At 36.7% G+C, this 13,247-nt stretch overlaps 1 long non-coding RNA gene across 2 annotated transcripts; it reads left to right on the top strand.

Moving 5' to 3' along the window:
• Nucleotides 1-9,333: 9,333 nt before the first annotated feature.
• On the top strand, nucleotides 9,334-13,008 carry LOC104247551 (uncharacterized). 2 transcript variants are annotated; one of them, XR_011401140.1, is made up of 5 exons: nucleotides 9,334-10,376; nucleotides 10,446-10,572; nucleotides 10,718-10,921; nucleotides 11,002-11,111; nucleotides 12,637-13,008. It is a non-coding gene; the product is annotated as an uncharacterized lncRNA (long non-coding RNA). The 2 variants fall into 2 exon arrangements; XR_011401139.1 differs by having other exon boundaries at nucleotides 10,652-10,921.
• Nucleotides 13,009-13,247: the final 239 nt, after the last annotated feature.

Below are 13,247 nucleotides of genomic sequence, written 5' to 3'. Positions count from 1 at the left end.
ATTTAGCCAGCATTAGGGCTCCAACCCTGAACTGAGCATTGTCTGTTAGCCAGCATTAGGGCTCCAACCCTGAACTGAGCATTTTTCCTGTTAGCCAGCATTAGGGCTCCAACCCTGAACTGAGCATTTTCCATTTAGCCAGCATTAGGGCTTCAACCCTGAACTGAGCATTGTCTGTTAGCCAGCATTAGGGCTCCAACCCTGAACTGAGCATTTTTCCTGTTAGCCAGCATTAGGGCTCCAACCCTGAACTGAGCATTTTCCGTTTAGCCAGCATTAGGGCTCCAACCCTGAACTGAGCATTGTCTGTTAGCCAGCATTAGGGCTCCAACCCTGAACTAAGCATTTTCCATTTAGCCAGCATTAGGGCTCCAACCCTGAACTGAGCATTGTCTGTTAGCCAGCATTAGGGCTCCAACCCTGAACTGAGCATTTTTCCTGTTAGCCAGCATTAGGGCTCCAACCGTGAACTGAGCATTTTCCATTTAGCCAGCATTAGGGCTCCAACCTTGAACTGAGCATTGTCTGTTAGCCAGCTTTAGGGCTCCAACCCTGAACTGAGCATTTTCCATTTGGCCAGCATTAGGGCTCCAACCCTGAACTGAGCATTGTTTGTTAGCCAGCATTAGGACTCCAACCCTGAACTGAGCATTTTCCATTTAGCCAGCATTAGGGCTCCAACCCCGAACTGAGCATTTTCCCATTTAGCCAGCATTAGGGCTCCAACCCTGAACTGAGCATTTTTCCCATTTAGCCAGCATTAGGGCTCCAACCCTGAACTGAGCATTTTTTCTGTTAGCCAGCATTGGGGCTCCAACCCTGAACTGAGCATTTTTACCTTGTGGCAATATTAGGGATCCAATCCCGGAGTTGCGTTTTGTAGACTGAAATCTTCCAATCCATTCATCAATTCTATAAACTTCCTGGCAATTAACTCACGAAATTTTCCTAGTGAAACTGGGGCAGAATATTTCGTTCGTCTGTTTTTCCCCACAGGTCTGACCTCGAGACGCATGGATCGAGACTACCCACGAGATGAGTCTCAATCCAGAATAAAAAAAAGAAGAAAAAGACAAAAAGAAGATGTTCCGAGATATTGGGAAAAACAAAGGGCGGATCGCTCCAAGATTTGATCAAGGTCCTGAGTTCTGCCAATCCCGTCTCACTTAGTATCGCAGAAATAAACAGGCGCCTACAACTGGCAAGCATCAAGATTCGGATCGAAGTCTACAAGCGGAATCAGCTAAGACCCAAGATCAAGTTGCGAAAGAATCATAGATAGGAATCTTGTAACTAGCGGTTGACAGACATACGTAGTTAGTTCAGTTTCAATTTTCCTTTGGTTGTAATAAGGGAGTCTGTAAGCAGCAGCGGCAACGGCAACAGCAGTAACAGCAAGTATTGCAATCCCATGGTAGTCCCAGCTACCAAAATTTTCCCGAACTACATTGACCTGATTCCTGTTTAGCCCAGGATATGTAGGAAATCTTTGAAGCGAAGATCCGGTCAAATCTTTCAAAATGCGCTTCACATGGAGTATTCTAATATGCAAAATCGCTCATATCCGCTCACTTTATCTTTGTACGGAAACTCTGCGTGTTTTCGTACAAAGAGGGGCAGCTGTGAGCACGTGATTTTTGTTTACACGACAATTACTCCAAAAGAAATCAAAAATAAACAAAGGGTTTCGTTATACAATTTTTGAGTTTACGTGGCACTGTTGGCAGTTATTTGTGGTTTTGATTGTGATTGCTTAGTTTTGTCGAATAAAAATACAAAAATATATGTCGCATGTGAATTTTAGGATATCATTCTACTATTAGGAATTAACCAAATCATAATTTGGTTTTAAAAGGAAAAATCACAAAAAAATGCATCTTTTACTCTATTTGTTGTCATTGAGTGATTTTATTTTAATTAAATGTTCAATGTGAGTGATAATTGTCGTTTAGGTATTAATTAATATTTGTACGGTGTTGTCTTGATTTTATAATTTAGTTAGGAATTTTTATTTTTTAAGTTATAAGAGGGAAAATATTGGATTTGGGCCAATAATTCAAATGAAATCAGGCCCAAACCAATACAAATGACCCAGTCCAACCAAGTCTTCTGCAAGACGCCCCAAACGACGCTGTATAGGCATCATCCTTTTGAGCCATTGATTGATACAGAGGAACGGCCCAGATCAGGCCAATCCTTTACTCAAACGACGCCGTATAAGGGCGTCTAATCTCAACCGTTAAAACCCAATCCCATCCAACGGCCTCAGGCCACTCCCATGTGCCCGACCCGTTCAACCCCGGACCAACCCAACCCCTTGCACTTGAAACGACACCGTTCCCCACCAGCTGAAAGATCCTGGCCCTTCATCTCGACATATCCGACGGCCAATATCTATTCACTCACTAACTATATAAGTCTAAAACCTTACCCCACGCCCCATCCAACCCCCCCCCCCCATCGTCCCAAACACGGACCTCACAAACCCTAGCCACCTCTATGCACCTTCCCCGTAAAGCCGGCGGCAAGGACGCTGGTGACCTCCACCTTAACACCCTAGGACCACCTCAACCCCCTGAACCCAAATCCACCAACCGTTTAGATTGAATCAACCCCTAGGTTCTCGAATCTTCATTTGAAGATTCGAGCAAAACCTCGATCTACACGAACCCACCCCAGATTCACACTAGACACTCCTCTGACCTCTCTCTTGACCAAACCAAGCTTGGTTTGGTCCGAATCTACCCACAAATCCAAAAAACCCAAATCTGAAGATTCAAACCCTAACACAAGAGTCCGTGGAGTCTGTTTTGGATTTAAACAAAAGTTTGGGGTCTAGTAGATCCTAATCGAAGTGTTTTCATTCGAGAACACCTCGGTTAGGATTTGTCCGACCTCAAATGGGCAAATCAAGCTTGGGCTTGGGTCATCCGTGTTAAAACTTTTCTGGTTTGTTCACTATTCCCTTTTTGTTATCTATTTAGTTTAGATTAATTTATAAGCATGTTTATTTAGTTTGTTTGTCTATTTTTGGGATTTCTGTTGTCAGTTTGTTTCCCCATCTCCATAAGACCTTTTATTTGGTCGTTTGTTTATTCTGTTATGTTGAATTCGTGTAGTAGTATACATATTTCAATTCAATTGATATCGTCGAACCAATAATGCATGTTGTTTTCCCCTGTATCGTGCAAAATTGTCAAGAACAGGCTATGCCCTATTTATGTTTGTTTGGTCGATTGTTTGTTCTATGTTATAATTAGTATAGTCGAGTCGATATACGTTGTCAATTAGTTTCAGTTGGAATGATCGCAATTCGACTCATGCTATTTTTGATTTATTGAAACATTGTGAATCAGCTTAGTTTGTTCATTGTCACTGTGTATTAACTAAATCAGAAAACATCTAAGGATTGATTTATAGCTGTAGTCTAGGCTAGGTTTCAGATTTTAGTTTAATTGATGGCATTGTTTACTCATTTTCAACCTTAGGGCAGCATGTGCATTGCAGTGTAATGGATAGCATGTGCTGTCAGAACACACCCCTGCTACCCATACCCTGATTTAGTTTAGAAATAATAAACCATATCTAAAAGATAGGACTGTCAGGGGAATATTATGGGAGGGGGGTTTATTTTATCTGGGAGTGGAAAGACAGCAGGAGAACATGGGAGGAGTTTGAATTGTTTTGACAGGCTGCAGATAGTCTGATTTTAGGATAAATAGAGAGGGAGATACACAGATTGGAGAGGATTCTGATAAGAGACAGAAGCTAAAGAAAAACTGAGAAGGAGACAGTAGAGAGTTTAGAGAGGTTCTGGAAATCAAAATATAGTTCAGGAAATCAAGGACAGTCTTGAGAATCAGAAAGGAGGCAGGGAAAACACAAAAAGAGAACCAGTGAGAGTGAGAGCATTTGGGAACAGCCTAGAGAGGTTTCAAATTGAGTTTTCTTGGTTTTAAAATCAGAAGTCAGTTTTAAATTCAGCTTCGGAACTGAATTTCAGCTCTAGCATCTATTAAAAGAACAAAAGTTTAGTTTTGAAATAGGAATCCTGCCCAGTTGTTCGTTGCTTGCTTTCTTCTGAAACTGCCATTGGATTCTGGTTTTCGCTTGTTTGGTTTACTCTACTGGTTGTTTGGGCACTTGCTACTGCCTTGCTACTACTGTTGATGCTGTTTCCATCTTGCTGTTGCTGACTTCTCTGCTTTCCTCTTCTTCTTTTGCGTTTCAACATCCAGGTACACACTAGAATCTCGCATTGATGTAACAGTTGAAAGCATGAAATGAAGATGCAAAGGAATTTAATCAGTCGCTGCTTTACTTACAGCTTTATAAATATTGTTAAAATTGTGTAATTCTTTAATTTATAGCTCAATAGAGACCACATTAGTAAGCTTGTACTTAATCGAAACTATTTTGGTCTAAAACTGCGATATATGGTTTGTTTAGTAGTATACATGATATAGCTATATAATTCATGGAATGTGCAATCACTTAGTAGATTACCCATTTCATAAGATGAGACGAGCCTCGCCAAATAAAATGCAAATCGCGGGGCCCTCAATAATCGATCATAATAAATACTTAGAATTTGGGATGGACTGTTTAGTGAATTTCACTGCCTTCCCCAAAGATAATAATGCGTTAGACTCTTTAGGCGCGACTTAATTAAATTACATTCTTAAATTCGGGTGCGCATTTATGTGACCCAAATTCAAATCTCAACGGAGTCGAAATGTGTTGACAACTACGGGTGCATTGATTGTAACGTGGTTCGAGATGCATTTTCACGACGTTGCAATTCTATAAAAATAAATGATAATAATAAAAGCGGTTTAAACTTAATAAAAGCACATAAGTCATAACATGTATTTAAATCAGATATTTAGCCATTATAACAATTTAAGCGACCGTGCTAGAACCACGGGATTCGAGGGTGCCTAACACCTTCCCTCGGGTCAACAGAATTCCTTACTCAGAATTTCTGGTTCGCAGACTTCATTTGAAAAGTCAAAAATTTCCTCGATTTGGGATTCAAGATAAACCGGTGACTTGGGACACCAAAAGCCAAACCTTTCCCAAGTGGCGACTCTGAATTGAATTAAATAAATCTCATTTCGAATATTGTCACTTAAATTGGAAAAAACTCCCTCGCGCATTTTACCCTTCGGGGCGGGCGCGCAAAAAGGAGGTGTGACAACAAGGAAGCCATAAATTCCAAAAAGAAGAAGGTTCCAGTTAAGGCGATGCATTACTTACCCATTATACCTAGGTTAAAGAGGTTGTATGCATCAATGAGCTCTGCTCCTCATATGAGATGGCACTATGAAAATAGAAGGCCACCTGGTATTTTGTGTCATCCGTCAAATGGAGAAGTATGGAAGCATTTTGATAGGGTGTTCCCTGATTTTGCTAATGAACCAAGAAACATTAGATTGGGTTTATGTGCAGATAGATTCACTCCATTTTTCGTCTTTGCTTCATCATATTCATGTTGGCCAGTGTTTGTTAAGCTGTATAATCTTCCTCCTGAGTTGTGTATGACAAGACCATATTTATTTCTAACTTGCATTATTCCAGGTCCACGCAATCCCAAAAGTTTGATTGATGTATACATGCAACCTTTAATGATGAGTTAAAGTTATTGTGGCTGAAGGTGTGGAAACATATGATATATCAACTAAACAAAACTTCAGATTGCATGCTGCTTTGATGTGGACTATAAATAATTTTTTTGCTTATGGAACGTTGTCCAGATAGTCGACTGCGGGAAAGTTAGCTTGCCCAGTGACGAGGCCAATGTGATTTGGAATTTTCTGCTCGTACTCTGTCAAATTCTAATATAGTTTAAGATATCGTCCCATAGGGACTGGATAATCAATACTATAAATTTGTAATATTTTAACTACTATTTGAGAGAATCAAATTGATGAAAAGTGACTGAGGTTTTAAACTTGTTAATTACTTAAGCAAAACAAATATTTTTGGAAGATTTATAATTTTAAAAAAATTAAGGATCATTGAATTCGCTTGATAATATTACTATAATAAAATCTCAATTTCTACGTTTATTTCTCTAAAGAATAACTGCTTATTTCTAATACAATATATTTTGCTCACTAAGAAATAATCAATTAATAAAACTCCGTGAGAATTATGTTAATTAGTCAATTTAAGACTAGTGACGTTTAAACAGAAATATTTTTTTTGCTTGAATTGTGCTAAAAAAAATAAAAAACTTCGTGAGAATATTTTTACCAAGGATCAATAATCTTGACTACAATAATTCCTCCGTGAGAATTAAAACTGAGGAAAGCAAGATTACTGACTTGAACTAATAGTTTACTGAAAAATTACTTTCACACTACTATTTTATTCATCAGTTATTATATACTAATTTTGCTCCGCGAGAATTATAAAACTAATATATGAATAACTTAGAGATAAAATATATAAATGTGATGATAGAGTAATTAAATATCATCACTTCAACACAGTATGAATGATAAATAAAAAGTTTCAAGCCAAGAATATATAAAAACTAAGATAATAAATATTATAAAATATATCAAGCTTCATCAGCTATCCCAACGAAAAGAGATTACTCCATTATGGAGTAAGAAAAGCTAAAAAGGATATTTAGAAGACTAGAAATATATAAAAGACTAAGGAAATATTTTTACTACAAAAAAAAAAGAGACCAAGACTAGTTCTTGTCTTACAAAGATTGGATTTGCTTATACAAAGATAGCATGCTATTTATAGGAAAAGATGAGTAGCTTTTGTCATGTTCCACTTTTGCGAATGTGAAATCCATGTATGTGAAGTGACCTTTGTGTATTTAGATTCCATATATGCAACTATGACACTTGTGCTTCACTCTTGACTTCATGAGTTAGTCTTACAAATGTAGGTTCCATGTATGCGAATGTGACGTTTGCAAGTATAGATTCCACACATGCATATATGACTCTTTTGCTTCCATTCTTGACTTCATGGGTTAGATTTGCAAATGTAGATTCCATATATGCAAATGTGACCTTTGTGTATATAAATTCCACATATGCATCTATAGCTCTTTTGCTTCCATTCATGGCTTCATGGGTTAGACTTGCAAATGTAGGTTTTATGTATGCGATGCGACTTTGCGTATATAGATTCCACATATACAAATATGCTCCTTTTCATCTCTTATTGTCCCCTTCCATAAGCCCATATGTATATTCCACATTTGCGAATATGAACATAATGTGTGCAACTATGGCTTTGCTTCATTCTCTTGTCTTTTAGCTTCTTTCCTTCTTTTTCATAATTTCTTTTTCCTATAAAATTTGTTAGAAAATATGCAAGGATAGGATATTATTATTCATATTTTATTTTAAAAACTTATTTTTTTCATATGAAATTACATGAATAATTTATATCCATCACCCAACTTGTATGAAAGACACAAAAGCATTCACATTGAAACATGGAGGAAAGAACACATGGTTTGACTGCCACCATCGATTATTGCCGAGGGATCATGAGTTTATGAGAAATACTAGCGAATTTATGAATAATCAAACTGATTTTGAGGAGCCACCGTCAGCATTATCGCTAGAAGAAATTTGGAACAGAGTTAGGGTTCTACCTAAGGTAACAGAGTTTCAATGTCTAATAAAATATCTGGTTATGGTGTTACGCATAATTGGACTAAACGGAGCATATTTTGGGAGTTACCTTATTAGAAGCATCATCTTCTTCGGCATAATTTGGATGTCATGCATATCGAGAAATGTTTTTTTGACAACTTGTTTAATACAATAATGGATGTCAATAACATTACAAAAGATAACTTGAAGGCTCGGATGGACTTAAAGGAATATTGCAAGCGAAGTGAGTTGTACCTGACATACTTGAACAACAAGATTCAGAAGCCCAAGGCCAGTTACACATTCACTTTTGATGAGAGAAGAGAGATTTGTGATCGGGTTAAAAATTTGAGGATACCTGATGAATATGCGTCAAACTTATCCAGGTGTGTTTATATGAAAGAAGGGAAGTTGACGTCTATGAAGAGCCATGATTGTCACATTTTCCTCAAATCTTTGATGCCTATTGCATTCAAAGCCTTGCCTGATAGAATATGAAAACCTATTACCGAGATAAGTTTATTTTTCAAGGAATTATGTTCTAGCATATTGAAGGTGGAGAACTTAGTGTACATGGAGAGTAACATTTGCTTAACTTTAAACAAGCTGGTGAAAAATTTTCCTCTTGGATTTTTTGATGTAATGGATCATCTTCCCATTCATCTTGCATAAGAGGCATGACTTGGAAGGCCTGTACAATGTAGATGGATATATCCTTACGAGAGGTAATGACTTTAAATTATTTTTTCTTGATGTGTTTTAATTAAATATTATTTCATTTAAAAATTGTGTTATGCAGGACTATTGAAAAATGTAAGCGAACCGTAAAAAATCGATCCAGGATTGAGGGATCGAAATGCGAGGCACATCTGGCTAAAGAAACTTCATTTTTTTGTTTATATTATTTTGAACATGATGTGCCATATTTGAGAAATAGGCCAAATCGGCATGATGATGGAGGTGTTACGGATCCTTTGGCACCACCATTTCCATATTCAATCAACCAGGTAGAGGTCCAAAAACTAGTAAAAAGCAAAATTTCACTGAGATAGAGAAAAAGTCCGCTACAACACATGTATTGTTGAATTGTCCAGATGTCCCAGCTTATTATAAGTAAGTCTTATCTTATATTAAAGACGATTATTACAAGATCAAAATTATTTTAACTAAATAAAATTGTAATTTTTCCGGGCAGTTACTTTATAGGTGTAAATGGGCATGATGTTGTTTATTCAAGATTTTCAGAGTGGTTTAAGGAGTTTGTAAGTCTTATTTTGTGGCTACAAATTAAATACATCTACCTTTCAAATTCTAACTTCTCTTTAATTCTATATAGGTTCATAATCTAGTCAATGGCATAAATGATCCATTTTTGCGTGATATAGCTTGTGGACCTGACCTTAAAGTCAGAATGATATCTAAGTACTTTGTCAATGGGTACAAGTTTCATACAGAAGAATGGTCTAATAATAAGAAAACTAATAATAGCGGGGTGTGGGTAAAGGGTGATGAAGATGTTGATTATTATGATATGCTCCAAGAGATTTTAGAACTAGAGTATTTTGGTTGGTCGAAAAATATTGGTACTTTTTCGGTGTAAGTGGTATGACCCAACACCTACTAGAGGTACAAAGATTCACCCTCAATACAAAATAGTTGAAATTAATCACACGAACGAGTATGAATTATATGATCCATTTATCATTGCACAAAATGTGAAACAAGTGTATTATGTTCCTTATCCTTCGTGCAAGAATAAGTCTATATGGAGGATAGTTAAAAAAATCCCGTAGGTAGAGTAGAAGTTGAAGATGCATTAGAAGTCGCGTACCAAAATGACATTTCAAGTGTTCAAGAAAGGGTTGATGATGAATTAGTGGATGTATTACGACATAGTGAAGGCATCTATGATGAATATGATCCTTCCGTCCTTACTCGTAGATCAAATCAACACGATTTTGGGGAAGGAGAATCCCGGGCAAACAAGGAAGAAGATCCAACCGATGAACATGAAACAAGTGAGGAAGAATCATTTGATGAAAATGAAACAAGCAATGAGGAAGAATTACTTGATGAATATGAAATAAAAGATGAGGAAGAATTAAATGATGAAAATCAATCAAGCGAAGAGGATTGACATGTTGGTTTTTATGTGTTTTCGTTATTCATTTAATATGCTGAAGAATTACTTTATATCTTTTATGTCTTAAAATATTTTATTATTTTTAATATGATTATATTACATAAATGACACATGGTAAAAAAAAGAAGATAAGACATGATTCCCAACCTTCTCAGCATACTTCAGGTCCCACTACCTCATCTGTGCTATTTATGAGTCCTCCTCAACAGACTTCACTGCCACCTGACTTTTTCAATTTGCCCCCTTGTCATCCATTTCAATATAAGCCTATCTCTAGTTCCCAGAGTATGCACACTATACCATCTTCTTCGCCAGCTTATCGTACTAGTCAGCATGGTGGCTCATTATCTATGCCTCCATCATCATCGACTCCATCCCCAAGCAACCATGTTAGCTAGAATGGTGGTCCCACATCTATTGCTCCATCATCATCCGCTTCTAGTGTTTCTAGGCCGCATGTTGGAGGCTCTACCATACCGTCATCCCCATCCATTGATACATCTACACATGCTCCTAATGACACAGACTCAGACTTTTGAAGAGGTTGTATCATATGATGCTCTTCACAGACTGATTATCATTCCCGATGGGACAACTCGGTAAGCAATTACTTTATTATTGGTTTGAATTGTTGAATATATTTTTAACATATATTAATTTTAATACAGGTTTGTTCCCTCCAATGAATCTACGAAGGTGATTATGGATTGTGTTAAAGAATTTTACCGAGTTGCTTGGAGTAAATGGTCGGATATACCATATATTTATGTAAATCAGATGTGGAATCAATTTAGGGTACAAAATCAATAAATTTTATATTATTTATCAAATTACCCTTATTTCATCTAATATTTTTGAATAATTTGCAAACAAGGTGTGCATGGCTTCCCAAATATTATCAGTAAATAAGTCATAATTTCGAGGAAAAATTTGTTGATAGGCTTTAAAATTCTATAAAGCTCGGCTCGATGGTAAGATGTCCGATTGGATACTAAAAGACATATGGGATAAACTTAATGTGATATGGGCTTCTGAAGAATTTAAGAAGAGGAGCAACGCTGGAAAGGCTGCTCTAGCCTCCAATACGGGTGGCTCATAGCACACTGGGGGTTTAGTTAGTATGGAGACCCATCGAAGGAGAATGGTAACTTTCTTGTTATATTTGCTTTGATTTTAACTAGATGCAATTGAACTTTATCTAACTTTTTTTTTTGGCGGGAAAAGGAAAAAGGGAGACCTTGTGACTTATGTTGAGGTCTTTGAGGACAGACATATGAAAAAGAAAAAAGGATGGTACAAGAGAATGGATCGAGCTGCGTGCTGCGAGGACATATGTAAGATCATAACTGAAAGATTCTCTAGTTTTTTCTTTTGGTTTTGCATTGGGATAACACTTAGTTTGATTCTTACAATATTAGCACAAGAATCTCCTGTGAGCTTGCCTATTAGCCAGATGTGATTAAGATGTCTGGTTATATTCATATGTGAATATGAATACTACTTCAACCAGAATAGTGTTGTCAGGTTAATGCCTTTTTTGTTCTATTTTTTTCTTTAAATATGGAAAAATTTGTTCCTTTTTTTTATAATTTTGTTTCAGAAAATCTGAACATGAAACTATAACATTTGAATCAACGTCCTTTGTGGATTGTATAATTGTTTATACCTCTGTCAAGTTGAAGAAAAAGAGAGTTTCTACCTTGACTGACAAATTTTCCATACGAGCTGTGAATAATTGTGTTCTACACATTTTGGTGTGATCATTTTATATTTTAAAGAAGGGTTGCTACAGAACTTTACTGTAAATTCTAGTCTACTACAGTTTATTATTGGATGCCCTTTAGTGTGCCAATTCATATTGAAGGCTGATTACTCTATAGCTGGTGTAGTTGGTTTATGCTGAGCCGTATAGATGAGTAGTTTCTTAGAGCAATTTAAGGAACACATTAATGATCTTAGCAGAGGACTTCCCTTTTGATATGATTAAAATGACATGAATCATGGAATAAACTATAAACGCCAGTATCTTACATTATGAATTACTAAACCTAAATGGAAGCAACATAGCTAGCATAATATTAATGGTTGTACTGGTGAGGCTCAAGATTGTGTTTCCAAAAATAGTATTGGTTCATTGAGTCTCTTCCATACCTCCCAAAGTAATATCTCAATCCTGACTGCATTTGACAGCAAAGTGAAGCATACAAAAGAGCAGGAAGCTGTACTTGATATTATCATCACAAGGTTTATCACATGTCTCAAAGCTGTACTTGGTGTAACGTTAGCTCTGTAATGGGAAAGGCTGAATCTTTCAGCCATTCCTTGACAAAGTAAATATGAAACCTAAGGCTGTTATAGGTGCCGAAAGCTGTGATAAGACGAGTGATCTAAATTCTACGTAATTTGTTATGCTGGTGCACTTCCGTTCTAGCAGTTTGCTATTCGAAGTGCTTTTTGGAGGATTGCTGTCAAGCTTAAAAGCTTATGTCTTTGTTCCTTTTTCCCTGATATAGCCTTTTTGAGGATTGCACATTAAACTCTGCTTTCTTGTTGGTCTACTCTAAAAAAGAATATGAAATAAGAATCTTATAGGTTCATGTCTTTAATCCTTTCCCCTGCTATGGATTATCAGTTGCGTTTACTTTTCCATTTGCATCTGCGTAGAACATTGTATGAAGCTCTCATAATTTATTTATTGGTGCTTCATACCGTTAGTATAACATAATTTAATGCTTAACATTTAAAGTTAAGGAAGCCTATCAAAAACGTTTTGAGGAATGGCATCAAAGTCAACCCGATTCCGAGGATAGTAGCTCAACCCAAGTATTACTCAATGATGTAGCTTCAATATGGACGCAGGTGGTTGGTGGCGCAAAGAAAGGTAGAACCTACGGTCTTGGATCACAACACTCAGTAGGTCGTTCTACGACATTGTTGTCAAGTGATGCGAGTTATTCACAGAATCACGAAGAGGTGGAAGAATTACGGAAAGAAGTTGAAGAGTTGAAGGAGGAACGGAAAAAAGATCGCGCAGATTTTAATAAATTGCAGAGTCTAGTGGAGAAACTTATGAGCATGTGTCAATTTGATCCTTTGAATGGAGAGGATGGCAGGGATAATGAGTTTTAGCTTGTTGTGGTTGTGATGTTTGAGACATTATTATTTGTTCTAGTTGGATGTTTAGACTTGGTAATGTTTACACTTACTATGATTGTGATGTTTTAGACTAGATTGAATGGTGCTTGAATGTTTAACTTGTGTTTGGATGTTTTAGTTACAAATATTTATGTTTTCTATAATTGTTTGCATTTTATGGATTTGATTAGTTGAATAGTAGATTAATTGGTTGGAATGGTGGATTGATTCGTTGGCATGGTGGATTAGTTGTTTAGTTGTTGTATAATTGAATTGGTAGGTGGTGGTGCTTTAAAACAACTGAAATCTGTCAAAAAATTTTCAGTTTTCCGACT

The sequence above is a fragment of the Nicotiana sylvestris genome, chromosome 7, assembly GCF_000393655.2.
Source record: "Nicotiana sylvestris chromosome 7, ASM39365v2, whole genome shotgun sequence".
Lineage (NCBI taxonomy): Eukaryota > Viridiplantae > Streptophyta > Magnoliopsida > Solanales > Solanaceae > Nicotiana > Nicotiana sylvestris.
Note: the sequence above shows the minus strand (reverse complement) of the source record. Positions and strands in the feature narration are given on the sequence as shown.